This window comes from Notamacropus eugenii, chromosome 3 (assembly GCF_028372415.1).
Source record: "Notamacropus eugenii isolate mMacEug1 chromosome 3, mMacEug1.pri_v2, whole genome shotgun sequence".
NCBI lineage: Eukaryota > Metazoa > Chordata > Mammalia > Diprotodontia > Macropodidae > Notamacropus > Notamacropus eugenii.
In genome coordinates, this window is record NC_092874.1 from 487,118,601 (window position 1) to 487,135,711 (window position 17,111).

Genomic DNA, 17,111 nt, shown 5'->3' on the forward strand with positions numbered 1-17,111 from the left:
ATCTCTTCCATTATTCCGCAGATCACAGCCCTCCCTCTGGCAGCCTTTACCAGAGCCTTTCCATTCCATGTCCCCAAGAACATGTAGGTTCTCTGGTAGAAGACATTCTTTGTAGATCCTCCTCAGTCCTGCTTGGCAAATATTGGCTCTTCTTCTTATAACCTTGAAGATAAGAAGGTCTGGGTTCAAATTCTACCTATTCATGGGATTATACTGTTGGCATCATACATAGTAATATACTGTGTAATCATATGCTATATAATTAGATATAATACAAAATTGTACACAATATATTAATTCTAAATGTGATATAATAATATATAACGTATAATATATAATCTACAGTGTATTATTGGTATAACAATATAATACGTAACGTATTACATAATACACTCTCTTTCTGACTCTTTCTCGTGCTTTCCCTTCATGTATACTGCTGCTTTTTAGGGTTAGGGTTAGGGTTAGACTCCTAGACCCAAAGTGCTGCTCTTCATCCCCATCTGCCTTCCACGTGTCACATGATCTCTTCTATATAGGCCATCTAACCCACACCATGTCAACCTGACTTTCCCTTATGCAGCATCCCTGACAATGTCCATCTAGCCTTTGTTGAAGGGAGGGGCCCATCTCCTTCTAATGCAGCTCATCACCCTGGGGCACACCTCGAGTGTTTAGAACATTTCTTCTTCTGATCCACCAAAATCAGCATCTCTGGCATTCTCATCCATTGCTCTGGAGCTCAAATGAGAAAACCAAGTATCTCTCCTGTGGGGTGTCCCTTCAAAGATTTGAACACAGCTCCTTGTCCTCCCCCCACCAAGTCTTCTGTCCTCCACGTCAGACATGTACACTTATTTCTGCCAAGGCTTTTTGGGACCAGAGCCAGGTCTCCTCATTCTGGGTATGCTTGAGCCCCTAACCCTAACCCTAAATGCACTGGCTATGTTCCTCCTAAAATGGAATTCTCAGTACTGAATAGAAGACTTCAAGTGTGACATGACTAGGGTAGAGTGTGGTGGGACCAGAGCCTCCTCTTCTCGGAACTTGCAAAGCGTTTCTTTGTACAGCCCAGAACACCAGCTGTTTCTTTCCCTTCTGTTCCACGGCTGACATCTATTGGGTTTGTGGTCCTATCTTGGTCGTTGGCACGGCAGCTGTAGCATCGCCACACATTCCCATCTTGTATTTTCAACCCAATCATTCCAATGACATTTTGCCTTCTCAGAGTTGTGTCCCTCTTCTGGTTTGTGGAAGTCCTTTGGGATTATCCGTCAATGGGTTTGTGGTCTCTCCGAATTTCAGGTCATCTACAAATCTAATAAGTATGATGTCTATGCTTTCATTCAAGTCATTGAATATTAGAGTTTGTGACAGATAGAAGGGGAAACGTTGGCAGAGTCTCACGTTGACTTTTGATTTTAGGAGACCAGATTATTTAATCAATAAGTATTTATTAAGAGCTACTTTGTGCTAAGTGCTGGTGATCCCAAGACCAAAGCAACGTGGCTCCTGACCTCAAGAGTGCATATACCATCCGGGGAAACTATGTAGGTCAAGAGAGAGAGAGAGGGAGAGAGAGAGAGAGAGAGAGAGAGAGAGAGAGAGAGAGAGAGAGAGAGAGAGAGAGAGAGAGCACTACTAGCTGGGAGTATTAGGGAAGGTCTTATGTAGGAGGGAGCCTGTAAACTAAACTTTGAAGAAAATTGAGGCAAATATGTCAGAGCAACCAAGAAAAGTCAGAGAGGCTCCTAGAGGAGCACCCCCTCCCCCCCAATTCTCCAGCGGCAGTTTCATCTCCTGGCTTCTGTCTTTAGTAGCAAGGCCTTATTTAGTTGGTGCCTACTGAATACTGCCATCTCCTGCCTTTGGAGAAGGATTTCCTGGGCGTCCCCTCCTTCTGCTCCTGCCTGTTGTGAGATGGACCCAGGAGCATCACCTTCCTGGAGGCTGGACCTGGAATGGGGGTGGGGGAAGGGCTTGACCAAGCTTACCTCATGTCTTCTCCAACACTTCTCTTCCCATTGCTTACACTCTGCCTGGACCCACAGCCTCAGGGGTCAACATACTCTAGCCCATTTATATTGTTCTTATTTCAGTAAAATTGAAACCCCTGGATTGTAAGTGCAAGTCCTCATCCTCATCTTCCAGTTATTGCTTCCTTGAACCCATTCGTCTCAATCCTGTTCCTCGAGATCTGCCCAGCTCTTCCACTGTGCCTTCAGGAACACCTGCTTCAGAATTTGAAACTCTTCGTTTCTCACTCTTATCAACTTTAGGCACTGAATGAGATCTGACTTGTGGCTGCTGCTGCTGCTTCCCTGGTCACTCTTTATACCACGGTCCATTCTTCCTTTCCTGCCCACATAAGTCATGATGGTGGTGGGGAGATGTCATCCCTCTTGCTCCCCAAGGCCAGCTCCACCCTCTCCCTCTGCCGCTGTCACTCAGTAGCTTTTCTTTTGAGGTTTGTGCCCTCCAAATGTGTCCTCCAATCCCGATTCTGGGAGCCGTTATCTGTCCACCCCCTCATCATTTGCTTGTGTCCCAACTGAGCTCACAGTCTTACTGTTCTCATCTCCTGTTCTCATGCTGCTGCTGTTGTTCAGTCGTTTCAGTTGTGTCTGACTCTTGATGACCCCATTCGGGGTTTTCTTGGCAAAGATACTGGAGGAGTTTGCCATTTCCTTCTCCAGCTCATTTTATAGATGAGGCACTGAGGCAAACAGGTGAAGTGACTTTCCCAGAGTCACAGCTAGGGAGCGTCTGAAGCCAAATTTGAACTCAGGGTCTTCCTGATTCCAAGCTTGGTGCTGTATCCCCTGTGCCACCTAGCTGCCCGTTTTCATGCTAGGAAACTTCAGTATACACATCGATACTTCCTCAAACATCATGCTATTGTCAATGGAATGGGGAGAGTAGGCGGAGGAAAGGGGAGGAGAGACAGAGACAGAGACAGAGAAAGATACAGAGGGAGGAAGATACAGGGGGAGACTGAGAGAGAGAGATTGAGGGGGAAAGATTTTTCAAGTACATATTTGGGAGATTAGAGAAAGGACAGGTGACCAACTGAAGACGAGTGAAGGAGGTTCACATTGCTATAGGAAGAGTTTCAGGAATGATAAAGCCACTCTCAATGAAGTTACATTATCAGGCCTGGATAAAATATATTCTGGTGTATTGGCAGACAAAGTAATAACTACTGTTCAATTCAACTCAATTCTATAAGCATTCACTAAATTTCCATGGCTATGTTTCAGGCGCTGTACTAGGTGCTGGGGATACAGTGATGAAACAACAAAACAAAACAAACCAGATCTTACTTTCTATTATGGGGAAACATAATATGCCCATGGAAATAAGCACACAAATTGCTCACAACAGTTTCTGGAGCCAGGATAGCTCCATCAGGATTGAGGCATGATTAGTCTAGCTTCATCTTTGGTTTTGGGTGATGGGGTTACAACTTTGAGAGACCCAAGCAGTACAACAGTGGCTTTATTCCTAGAGCATTTTATACCATGCCATTTCCCTGTGGACCAGATGAGTGTAGGCTGGATGGTCTGAGAGTCAGACTGACAATGAAATGGTTGGATTGCCTGAAAGAATTCTGAGCAACAGATGGATGCTCATGTGGACGATGGTCTCTAGGGAAAGAGCACTGCCGAGTGGGCTGTGGCTCTCCTCTTCAGCAGTGTGCCAAGGCAGACTCCTGATACTGTTATCAGATTTGAAGGTGAAAGGAAGCTGGGAGGGATGACTATTACATTGTATGGCAGAATTAGAATTGAGAAGAATTTTGGCAGGCTAGAATGATCATACTAATGAGTTGTACCTTGGCGGGGATAAGAGGGTGTAGTGGACATGGAGCACTGGTCCTGGAGTCAGGAGGATCTATGCTCCAATGTTACCTTTGACACTTAGCAGTTGTGAAGTGGCTCTGTTCGCTTCTTTCCCCTAGGCCTCCAACATTTCCATCAGATTTATCAACTGAATCCTGGTAGAGGGTGATGATATGCTTTGGTGGAAGGAACATCTACACTGGAAGTTCCCTAGGTTGACAAAATGGCAGATCCTTTGCTCATGTATAGGATTGCTTCAGGAGGAGGTGATAACAAAATCAGATAACACTGAATAAATATATATAAACAAACTGGAGACTTTAGTAGGCAGGAAGATTCATATGAGTTAAGAGAGTGATATGGCTGCTCATGCCCCCAGTGAGCTTAGAGAGATGTAAGGACTAGAAAAAAGGGGCCCTGGGTTCTGCTGGCTTCTGCCCTGCTTAGACTGCAGCTTTGGGCTCCATTCAAGGAGGCACAATTTGGGGAGGCCAGTGAGAAATGAGAGGGCATCCTGACAAGGATAAATGCATTTATTCAGTGCTTACTCTGGGTTAGTCATGGTGCTAAGAGCTGGTTGGTGCAAGTCACTGGAGCTTGGGGTAGAAAACACCCAAGAGAAGAGGACAGGAAGGTGGTCATCGCATAATTAAAGAGCTCCTGCTCAGAAGAGGGAGTTGAGCAGCTGATCTGAATCTCAGCCCTGAGCATGGTCCTGGTGAGGAGGAGCACTAGGACCCTCCTCTTGACAAAGGATTCAGAAGTTAAGTAACTGGCTGGGAAAATGCACAAAAAAGGGAAAAAAATAAGACCATAGAAGGTTACTTTCTTGGTGAACAGGTATTTTCTTCCATCCTTTCAGATGAGGAAGAACAATGCATACTGCCAGAGGAAGTCAAGTGAGGGAGAGGAGGGACCAGGAAAGGCTTTCTGCAGAAAGTGGGACTGGAACTTTGTCTTAAAAGAAATCAGGGACTCTTAGAGGTAGGGGTTGGGAGAGAAAGCATCCTAAGCGAAGGGAATAGCCAGTGCAAAGGAAGGGAGATGGGAGATGGAGTGTGGTGTGCAAGGAATAGCAACAGGTCAGCAAATAGTACAAGGAGGGAAGCTAGATGGTCAAGTGGGCAAAGCTCCAGACCTGGAGTCAGAAAGACTCATCTTCCTGAGTCCAAGTTTAACCTCAGACACTTACTATTTGTGTGACCCTGGGCAAGTCACTTAACCTTGTTGCCTCAGTTTCCTCATCTGTAAAATGAACTGGAGAAGGAAATGGCAAACCACTCCAGTATCTTTGCCAGGAAAGCCCCAAAAAGGATCACACAGAATTAGACGTGATTGAAAAACAAGTGAATACCAAAACAACAGCAAAGTGTAAGAGGACTAAAAAGGTAGAGAGGGGCCAACTATAAGATAGAAGTTATCCATATGTACATATATACACACATACACATATATGTGATATATAAATTTAAATAAAATGTACAATTAAAAGAAATCAAGAAACACAAACATTACAATGTACAAAGAACAGGAAAGAGTGTTGTATGTGAAACTATGAACATACAGTTTGGTTTTTTAAAAATACATATTAAATTTAACTGAGTAGTAACAAAAAAAAGCCTACACATTATTGTGGAAATGTGTTCTGTTTGATGTCACTTGGATCATTGATATCAGATTGCCTTCTCAAGGGGTGGGGAGTGGGGTAGGAGGGAAGGAGAGAATTTGGAACTGAAAATATAAAAAAAGAATGTGAAACACTATAAAAATGTAATTGGGAAATATTTAATGAAATAAAAATATACTCCCTCCCCCTGCATAAAATGTAGGGTCAGAAAACTCAGAGATAGCAAGTCTTGGGGGAGACAGTCACTGTCCTTTCCATCACCAGGCCTTGATGTAGACTAGAAAACTCTCTTGTTGATTCCAGTCACTGAGCGTGTTGTCCTGGCAGACTGGGCTTATCAGTCTTAGTTAGCACTTGGGGTTCACAGGACAACAGCAGAATCAGGGACCTCTATCAGATGCCCCGTTACTGAGGAGATCTCTACTGTGACGAACCTTGCCCAGGAGAGGGTCGTTCTTGCCCACTCCACCCAGTCCAAGATGGAAGAAATGCAGTCTCTGACATGCAAACCCTGAGAACTTGGGCTGATGCTCACCTCCTCATCCAGCCCAATCCAGGTCCAGCATCAGGCACGAGGGAGGGCCCCTCCAATGAGTGACTGCTGCCACCCTTAAGAGGTTACAGCCTACTATGCCAGCCTTGGTATGTGCCTCCGTCTGCTGGCCTCTGCTGGTCTCCAGTTGCCCATCTCCAACTCCTTTCTTCCAGCTGGAACTGGATGTGCATAGACATTGGAAACTTGGCATGACCAAAACAGAACTCATTTTCTTTCCCCCTCTTCCAGACTTCCCTCTTACTGTGGAGGGCACCACCATTATCCCAGCCCTGAGTTCTCAAACCCAGGTGTTATTTACAAGCACTCACTATGACTAACCCCTCCTTACCCCCATCATCCAGGGAGGGGAGGGTTAGTAGTCAGGAAGATACTGGTCGGTAGAGGCAGGACCAAGGTTTGGTGTCAGAAGAAGAATCTTGGACAGGACATCAGAAGGCCTGAGTTCAAGTGACTTTGAGCAGCCAGCCTCTTCAGCTTTAGGCTTCTGGGTGTGATGATGGAATTATGCAAACGATGCTTGGGGCCATTCCATGGCTGACCCTCTGAGATGAAATTACATTTATGTAAGCTTAGTGACATTTTTCTTTCATCCAAGTCATTAAGAATTGCATTACTTGTGGGTAGAATATCCTCAAATCTATACCACAGATGCTTGGGCCAACATCCCTGTCACTGACTCATCGCCCATCTGCCGAAGTCTATCTCTTTCTCTCCAGCTGCCCAGACTGGCCTTAGCATTGCTGATGAATCCCTGAGCAGTGGATTTGAGTTTTCAGTGAGCTCTAGAGATGTCCTTCTCATAGTCAGACCTGGGCATTCCACCACTAATTATTCCCCAGAGCAGCAGTTAATGGGATGGAAGGCAGAATCCAGGGGGAGGGTGGGGTGGATGGGAGACAATTAATGACTTTCTTAGCCTTTCTATTCCCTGCCACTCATTACCTTTCTTTTGATGCCCTAAACCCAAACCTAGGCAGCTCCAGGTAATAGCCAGCATCTTCTGGCACCCAGCTTTCACTGTCTTCGGCCAAGACGGTGAGTTCCTGGAGGTCAGGGCAGGGAAGGGCCTGGTGTGATGACCCCTCTTGGTGCAGACTTCAGGGCAGCCCAGACCAGCACTGCATGCCATTGGACACATCAGTGGTGCTGATGACAAAGATACTGGAGCAACTCGAAAGAAGAGTGAGAAGGCCTGAGTGGTCACCAAGCTGAGCTGTCCATCTGGGCTTCTTTGTACCTGTTCTATGAGGGCAATTGTTTAAGCAAAATTTCAGTGAAAGCTTTTACATGAAGTTTACAAGTTTGGAATTCCAGGTTTTGAGGTGTTTTTCTTGTTGTTTTAAGGTTTTTGTTTAATTTAGAAGGTTTCATTTAGGTACCATCAGCATCTCTATGTAGACTTTGCAAGGACTGGCCCCTGTCTAGAAGCATCCAGGGAAACATTTCCCAGGAGCCTAGAGCTCCAAGGGCCTTGTAGCACCCAGGCCAGCTCCCACCCGGGCAGGGGGTAATCTAGCTTCAGAGCAGTCACTTAGTACAGAGGAGGCAGCCGGAGCCATTGGGTAGGATGCTGACCTGGGAGTCAGGAAGATGAAGGGTTTGAATCTGGCCTCTGGCTCTTGCTCAATGACCCTGGGCAAATTCCTTCACTTTTGGAAGAGACAGTTTTCTTCTCTGTAAAATGGGGACAGTGAAAGTGCTCAACTCAGAGGGTAATGACCAAACCAAACTACCCTTCCTTACCCTTCAGCAGTTTTTATTCCAATTGAGGGGGAAGCAACATTGCCAGAGAAAATCAAACACAGAAGGTACAGGGGACAGTAGCCCTTGTTTCTGCCATTGTTAATATTCCCCATGTTCCTTCCTTCTGGGATGAGGTCCTCTATTCATGACTGCAGTCCAGAGCAGCAGCATTTGGCCTCAGGGAGCTGACCAGCTGGAATCTCTCTTGCTGCTTCTGGCCTATCTTGGGGAGAGCTCCCTCCTGACCACTTCTGTCCTCTTGTTCTGTCATCCTCTTTGGCCAAATGGAGTCTGGCCCATGGCTCCACCTTCCCTCTACCCTCTCTTTTTCTCTTCCTCTCTCTTCAGTCTTCCTATTGCCCCTGACAAGGTTTCAGAAAGCCCCTTCTGGAGGCTGCCAGCTTCCATCTCCAGCCTCCATGCTTCTAGTGTAGATGCTTCCCACACTCCTCTTTGGGACCACTCTATAGTTTTCTATTAACCTTCATGTGCCAGCCTGGGCATCTACATTTCATAGGGGTTTGAGCCTGTATCAGTGTCTTCTGCCTGCTTTAAAGAGTTGTGTTTAGAGTCGAGTCATGGAGATTTGAAGCCTGGCATGAGGGACCTGATGTTGGTCACACCTGTCTCTGGGCCTCCGTTTCCTTTCTCATGAGGAGGAAGCCTTTGATAACATAATTTTGAATACCCATCTACGTGTCATCCCCTCTCTTCCTGGCCTCCCTCGTCAGGAACATTTGTGCTGGTGTAATCAGAATTGACAGGAATTGCTCATTCCCTAGGGTTGACTTTCTTCTAGGAATTTCAGATCATTGCACCTGACCCATCCTTGCACTGTTCACACTCAGGCTCCAGTACCTGAGCTCTAGCATCACAGCCGTTCCAGGCCTTGTGTCCTCTCCTCCTCAGACAGATGCAGTGGGAACAGGCAGGCCTGTACTCCCAGGGTCACTGACCTTTTTCCTTTAGTGATGGGCTTCTCCATTTTTTGGTCAGAATCAGACCCATATTCTCATTGCTTCTTGAATATTCAAAGGAATGAAATTATTCAATCCTTCTTTCACTGAGCATTTCTTAAGCTTCTACTATGTACCACACACCATGGCAGGTCCCTGGGATCCAAAGACAGGAACAAAATAATCTCTATCTCAAGACACATGCCCTTTCCTGGGAGTAAACTAGATGAGCAGAGATGCAGGAATGCCACAAAATTCAGTAGACCTGAAAGACAAACTGCTCTTATTACAAGAGAACTCAACAGGTATCTCATCCAAATAGCAGCCCTGAGTGAAACAAGGCTGGAAAATGAAGGCCAACTTACTGAAGTTGGAGCTGGATACACCTTTTTCTGGAGTAGGCATAGTGAAGGGGAGCACTGTGAAGCTGGTGTGGGTTTTGCAATCAAAACTAATCTAGTCAGCAAGCTGGTATGCCTGCCAAAAGGAGTGAATGACAGGCTCATGACAATGCAATTGTCACTTGCAGGAAAACACCATGCCACTAACATCAGTGCCTATGTTTCCACCATGGTAAACCCTAATGAAGTCAAAGAAAAATTTTATGAAGACCTAGAGACCCTTATCATCAATGTGCCAAAAGAGGACAAGCTTATCATTCTGGGTGACTTTAATGCTAGAGTAGGCTTGGACTACCAAACTTGGCAAGGAGTCCTAGGGAGGAATGGAGTTGGAAACAGCAACAGCAATGGTCATTTACTGCTGAAGACTTTTGCATCGCATGACCTTCTCATCACCAACACTGTTTTCCATTTACCTAAATACAATAAAACTTCATGGATGCACCCTCGTAGCAAACATTGGCATTTAATAGACTATGTGATTGTAAGGAGAAGAGACAGACAAGATGTGAGAGTGACCAAGGCAATGTGTGGTGCAGAGTGCTGGACTGATCACAGACTTATCCTTTCCAAGCTAAATATTTGCATTCATCAAAAGTGCTGCCCCCAAGGCAAAATGACTATCAGAAGAATAAATGTCAACAAATTAGAGCTCTTCTCTGAGTGTGAACAGTTTGTTGTTAATTTGCAGGGAAAGTGGAGCCAACACACAGCTGACAACAGTGGAGTAGAAAAGGAGTGGGCAGCTTTCAGAGATTTGGTGTACAGCACTGCGTTTGCTCACCTGGGTCAGAACACTCATAAACACCAAGACTGCTTTGATGAAAATGATGGGGAAATCCAGAAGCTGCTAAATGAAAAACGAGAACTCCACAGAATTAACCAGCAGGATAGTTCATCCACCTCTAAGAAGGCAGCATTTAATTCTGTCAAAAGTAAAGTACAAGCAAAACTTAGAGAGATGCAGGATTCCTGGCTCAGTAACAAGGCAGATGAAATTCAGTTTTATGCTGAGAGTAACAATCCAAAGAGCTTTTATGATTCCCTGAAAGCTATTTATGGACCAAAAACCTATGGTGCATCACAACTGCTCAGTGCTGATGGAGCCATATAGATTAGTGATAAGGACATGATCCTAGAGAGATGGGATGAACACTTCCATAGTGATCTCAACAGACCATCAACAATCAATGCTGAGGTCATTGACTGTTTACCTCCAGTTGAAGTCAATCCCTCCTTAGCTGAACTTCCAAATGAAGAAGAGGTTTTGAGGGCCATTAGGCTCCTTTCATGTGGCAAAGCACCTGGTGCTGATTCTATTGCAGCTGAGATTTACAAGGTAGGGGGACCATTGCTCACACAAAAGCTGACTGGAATTTTCTAGGTTATATGGCAAGAGGAGGTTATCCCCCAGGAGATTAAGTATGCCTCCATTGTCCATCTTTATAAAGGTAAAAAGAATAGATTGTCATGTGACAATCACAGGCGGGGGAGGGTCTCTCTTTTAGTCATTGTGGCCAAATTCTTGCTATAGTTCTCCTTAAGAGGCTGATCCTTCACCTGGAAGACGGTTATATACCTACGAGCCAATGTGTCTTCAGAAAGGCCTGAAGAATAGCTGATATGGTGTTTGCTGCTTGACAACTCCAGGAGAAATGCTAGGAGCAGAACAGAGGTCTATACACAACATTTGTAGATCTGACCAAGGCCTTTCACATGGTTAGTAGTGAGGGCTTATGGAAAATTACATCAAAATTTGGTTACCCGGAGAAATTTGTCAATATGGTATGTCAATTCATGATGGCATGTTTGCTTGGGATCTGGATAGTGGACAAAGCTCTCATGCCTTCGCAGTCACCAATGGAGTGAAACAGGGCCCTCTGCTTGCTCCCATGCTTGATGTTTTCAGCCATGTTGTCAAATGCTTTCAATGAGGATGAGCATGGCATCAAGGTCAACTACCATACTGATGGTAAGTTCTTCAATTGGAAAAGGCCACAAATCAAGACCAAAGTGGAGGGAGTATTGGTGCATGATTTTCTGTTTGGAGATGATTGTGCAGCCTTTGAAGTTGAGATGCAACAAAGTGTGGATCAACTCTTCACTGCCTGTGCTAATTTTGGCCTAATAATTAACATCAAGAAAACACAGGTGCTCCATCAGCCACCACCACACCATCCATATGTGGAACTATCAGTTACAACAAATGAAGAAGTTTTGAATGCTGTGGATAAGTTCACTGACCTTGGTACTGTACTTTCCAGGGAGGTACACATTGACAATGAGGTTGATGCATGCATTGCCAGAGCTAGCTCAGCGTTTGGGAGGCTCCAAAGAAAAGTTTGGGAGAGAAGAGGTATTAGAGTGACTACCAAACTGAAGATCTACAGACCTGTTCTGCTGACCTCTTTGCTGTATTCCTGTAAAACATGGACAGTCTACTAGTGCCATGCCAGGAAACTGAATTGCTTCCATTTGAACTTAGGAAGATTCTGAGGATCACCTGGCAGGATAAGATACCAGACACTGAAGGCTCTGCTCAAGCTGAACTGCCCTACATTCAAAGTATGCTTCAGAGAGCACAGCTCCGATGGGCTGGTCACATTGTTTGAATGCAAAATGTATGCTTGCCTAAAAGACTTTTATGGAGAATTCGCATGGGGCAGGCTATCACATGGTGGTCAGAAGTGATACAAGAACACTCTGAAGGTGTCTCTCATGGACTTTGTACTTGACTGTGCAACATGGGAGACACTGGCACAGGACCACTCAGCATGGCATGCCCTCATCCAAAAGGGTGCTGTGCTCTTTGGGGAAAGCATAATTGAGACAGCACAAAGCAAACGTAGGATGCGCAAATTTGGATTTCACATGGACTATCTGTGCCAAATCTGTAGTAGAGCATTCTGAGCTTGTATTGGTCTGATCAGTCACAGTTGGACACACCGAAACTTCACTTTGTCATGGTCATGCTATTTTGGTCCTCTTCGAAAATGGACAAAAACCATACCAACCATAAACCAGTTCAACTTTATCATTTCACAGACAGAGAGACTGAGGCCCAGAGAAAATATTGGCTTTATCCAAGGTTATCCAGGAAGTAGGTGAAGAGCCTGGTTTTGAGTCCAGAATATGAACTTTTGGCAGTTTAGTTGAGTCTTGAATGGAGCTGGAGATTCTGAGAGGGGCCAGTGAAGAGGGATGGCAATCCAGGCATGAGGAAGAGGCAGTGCAAATATGCAGAGGTGGGAGATGGAGTGTTACATTCTGAAAGCAGCAAGGAGGCCAATTTGATGGGAAGGCATCATCACTGAAGGAAAATGAGGTATAATAAATCTGGAAGAGCAGCCTCAAACTTGCATTGGGTCATCAGCTGCTCTGCTTAGCCAGATGGGGCCTCTTGTTCCTCCTCACTCCTCAGGTTCAAGTCAGGGCTGGGATATGTCTTCTGAGCTCACATTCTCCCTGGGCTCAGAGTTGGAAATTCACTCCCAATTCTACTTACTTCTGTTTTCCCTCCTTCATTCTCAGCCAGTGAGTTACCCCAGTGGTTTCCACACTGCGGCTAAGGACTCTCAAAGGACCAGGAGACTGGGCAAGGTGGTCCTCCAGCCCATGGGCACAGCAGCCTTCTGGCTTTTGAACCACCATTGAATTTCAGCAACATATTCTCCAAGAGACAGGGTGAAAAACAAGCAAGTATACCCTCTATAGACTGAAGAACCAATACATCTCCTTCACACATATATTATTGTTTTTCAAATGCACAGAGATTCTGTTAAATGGGAAGACAATTAGATTTGGAGCAGAAAATTCTGGATTCAAATATTGGCATTCTTGTGTGACCTTAGACAAATTACTTGCTTTTCCTGGGACTGTTTATTCTCCTGGAAATCAAAGAGGTTGGAACCATAATACTCAATTTGATAGTGACAAGGATGCCTCATTTTCTCCAATTTTAAGGAAAAGCAAGAAACCAAGGTTGGCACTTATCTTTGAGAAAGAGGGCATCATTGAACAAAGAGGAAGCTAGGCACAGTGTGGTTCAGTGCCAGGCATATTGGCAGCAGGCCACCAGAGAGCATGCATTGTATCCAGAAATCTAAAATATTTGATGAAATGGATGTGCCATTGAGTGCCACTGGAATATCTGTATTCAGCTGGGCATCATTTATCTGGGAGATTGCATACATGATGAATTATTGGAAATAGTAGTGTTGGCAGGAATAAATAACAGTGCTCTATTAATTTCTAATTGTTTTGGCATTTATCTTGGAGGACTTTGGAACACTGTGTAAATTTCATTTGATGGCAGATGGTACCAGCTCATTTTGTTCAAGAAGTCAAGGTACAGAACCAAGAGATGACATCCCCAGATCACTCTTCCAAATGGAGCCTGTTACAGCCGGGGTTAATCCCCTTACACAAGAATCCTCTTTCCATATATGGAGCACTGAGAGACCAACACATAAGAAACCTCTGCATTTATCATCTGTAACGGGTTATGAATGTTTAAGTTATATCGTGTTAATGGCTATGAATCTTAAACAATGCTCGGAGGAGTGAGCAGGAGGGCCATCTTTCAAAACGGAGACAGATCCCCAGGAGCCTCTGAAGGACGATGTCTGCTTTTTTCCGCATACAATCAGACATATATTTAGCCCCATGCCCACTAAGCTAGGGGTGTCTCACTGTGGGCAAGCACACACATGGCTCCAGATGCTCCTGGAGCTTGTTTGGAGCATCTGGAGGATGCAGTCCAGGAGTTAAAGCCCCGAATGAGCCTAAATGCAGCTGACCTCATTCCAGTCACCCATTTACTCACTTAGGCGTCCTGAGTGATCCCTCAGCCTCTTGACAAACAGCCTGGAAAAGATGACTCAAGCATCTGGGGCTTCTTGTTTTCTCCTCTCCCTCAGTGGTAGGTCACCTATAGAGAGCACACAGCCTGCTGCTAAGATGCAGACCTGCTGGCCTGCTGCTGAATTCTCAAGAACAGGCCCCAGAATAGCAATAGAGGACTCCTCCTCAAAAGGTAACAGCATTCATGGATCCTTTGGGTAGTTAATCTGGTGAAGCCCATGCATCCCTGTTCAGAGTCATATTTGTAAATGTACGAAGTAAAACAAATAGGAGAACAAAAGACGCCATTGTATTGAAATATAGCTGTCAACAAAATGAAACTAAGTTCACATTCACGACATTAAGAATCCCTGGTCTAGAGTGAAAATCAATTTGGATGATGATGATGGTGATGATAGCAACCAGCATTATGTAGAGCTTTAGGGTTTGTAAAGTGATTTAAAAATATAATCTCATTTTATCTTTACTGGGAGGTGTTATCATTTGCATCCGTTTTACAAGGGAGGAAAATGAGGCAAGTAACGGTTAAATGACTTGCTTAGAATCACACCTCTAGGAAGTTTTTAAAAGCATTTGTATTTAAAGTTTGAGTTCTGAATTCTTTCTGTCCTTCCCTCTTTTTCCTTCCTTCTTCCTTAGATGGTAAGCAATAGGTGACACGTGTACTTATGCAAAACATTTGCATGTTAGTCATTGTGTACAAGAAGACTCAAATAAAAGAAAAAGAAGAAAGTGAAAAATAGGTTGCTTCAGGCTGTATTCAGAAAATAGCAGTTCTTCCTCTGGAGACAGATAGTCTGCTTCATCATGAGCCCTTTGAGATCGTCTTGGATCATTGTATTGCTGAGAAGAGCTAAGTCATCCAGAGCTCTTCACTGAACAACGTTGCTATTTCTGTGTACAACATTCTCTGGTTCTGCTCACTTTGCCTCAGTTCATGTAAGCGTTTCCAGGTTTTGGCTGAAACCATCCTGCTGATCATTTCTTATAGCACAATAATATTCCATTACCATCATATACCATGACTTGTTTAGCCATTACCTAATTGATGGGCATCGCCTCCATTTCCAATTCTTAGTCACCACAAAAAGAACTGCTATAAATATATGTGGGTCATTTTCCTTCCTTTATGATCTCTTTGGGATCTAGACCTAGCAGTGGTGTTGCTGGATCGAAGAGTATGTACAGTTTTATAGCCTTTTGGGCACAGTTAGGAAGTGTTTGAAGGAGGATTTGAACTCAGGTTTTCCCAAATCCATGTTTACCACTCTCTACACTGCGTCACCTAGCTGCCTTCATATTTTCAGTCAAAGTAGTATCTATCCACAAACATCTAGTAAGTGTGCACTGTGTGTCAGGAAATGTGCTGTGGACTGAGATTGAAAAACAAAAGTGAGATTCTTCTGTCTACCAGATAACTGTTAACTAAGGTGGAGTTTTAAGGAGACAGGCCAAGCAACTTATACCCCATTGGGGGAAACTGAATTTACATATATCAATGTATGTAAAATCCATGCAAAATCAGTACCAGGTAAGGACACAGCAGGCAGTCACTTTCAAGTAGGGGGTTCTCATGGACCACTATAAAGGATGTGGCACATGAACTCAGCTTTGAAGGAAGTTAGGGCTTCTAAAAGGTAGAGGAGAAGAGGGAATGCATCCCTGGTTTGGGGATGAGCCATTGGGAAGAGAGATGGCGGTAAGACATGTGTGAGGGACAGCAGGCACCATTTGGCTGGATTATAGCTTGAGAAAAGTATAGTAAAGCATAACTAGTCTGCCAAAGAGGCTACAGCTACCCTAAGGAGATTCATGCACCAAACCCAAGTTTGCTTTGGGTTGTTATAGGCAATGGGAGGCCAGTGGAGCTCAGCTGGGACGGTGGCCTGCTCTACAGAAGGAATGGAATGAGGCAGAGGGAGCATTTGGGGAGAACTGATGAATTCTGGGTTGAACACGCTGTGTCTGAGGTGTTCATGGGCCATCTGGCTGGACGTGTCCAGATGGCAGTTGCTGAGGCATATCTGAAGGTTGGGAGAGACGAGAGCTCTCTGTACATGTAATGAATGGATACCAAAGCATCTATTAAGCTCTTACTATGTGCCAAGCACTGTGAGGAGGCGGCAAATATTAGGTAAAAAAGAGAGAGAAGGTGCCTTCCCTCAAGGAGCTTACATTTTCATAGGAAGAGAGAGAACATGGAGGAGTGATCAGGGAGGCAGGTTTTGCTCTTGGATGGAGGAAGGTACAAAGGCTTAGGCAACAGATACGTGGATGCCTGGTAAAACTCTTCTTCCTCAAGCCTCCTCCTGGCTTCCCTGGATCCAACCCCTGCTTCTTCAGGAAGCCTTTGCCCTCTCTCCTTCCCCTTGTCTTCCATTTAAATTACAGATTTCTTCCTGCAGGTACGACTTTTTTGCCTGTTGTCACTTTCATTAGAACTTGGGTCCCTTGAGGGCTGTATTTTGGGCTTCCTTGAAATCCCCAGCACTTTGCAGTCTGGCCAAGAAGAAATGTTTGTTGACCGACTGACTAATGGTTGGATGGGATGGGAAGCAGAAGCACGGTTGGGGTCTGAGCCCAGCTGCCAGTGGAATTTTAATCACCAATCAGCTGGGTTGGGACATAAGACAGGAGCTCCAAAGGTGAACGAACTCGTCTACACTGAGATCATAATGGAGACCAATTCTGATGCTTGAGAGCGGAAAGGGAAGAGAGTCAGGACAGAACCTTGGGTACACCAACATTGGGAGAGGCAGGTATGGCAACGGCAACAGGTAGGAGGAGAGCAGGAGAAAGCAGTCAGCGTTCAAAGGCCTAGGGAGGAGGTGGTCACCAGGTGACGCTGAACCTGGCAAAATCCACGAAAAGGAACAAGCAAGAGATCACTGGCATTTCAGATAGAGATCACTTTCAGTTGAGCTTGACTACAATGTTACTGCCACGTTGGTGGCAGGTAGTAAGTTGACAGTACCTGCCACATAGTCATACCTATGAAATGAATGTGTGATCTGCACTGGAAAAACCTCAAACCATGGGAAGCCCCCTGCCCCATCTCTTAGGTCCATTCCTCATGAGAACAGCCCTCATTAATTTCCCTTGTGTTGAGCCTGGGTCTGTCTGTAT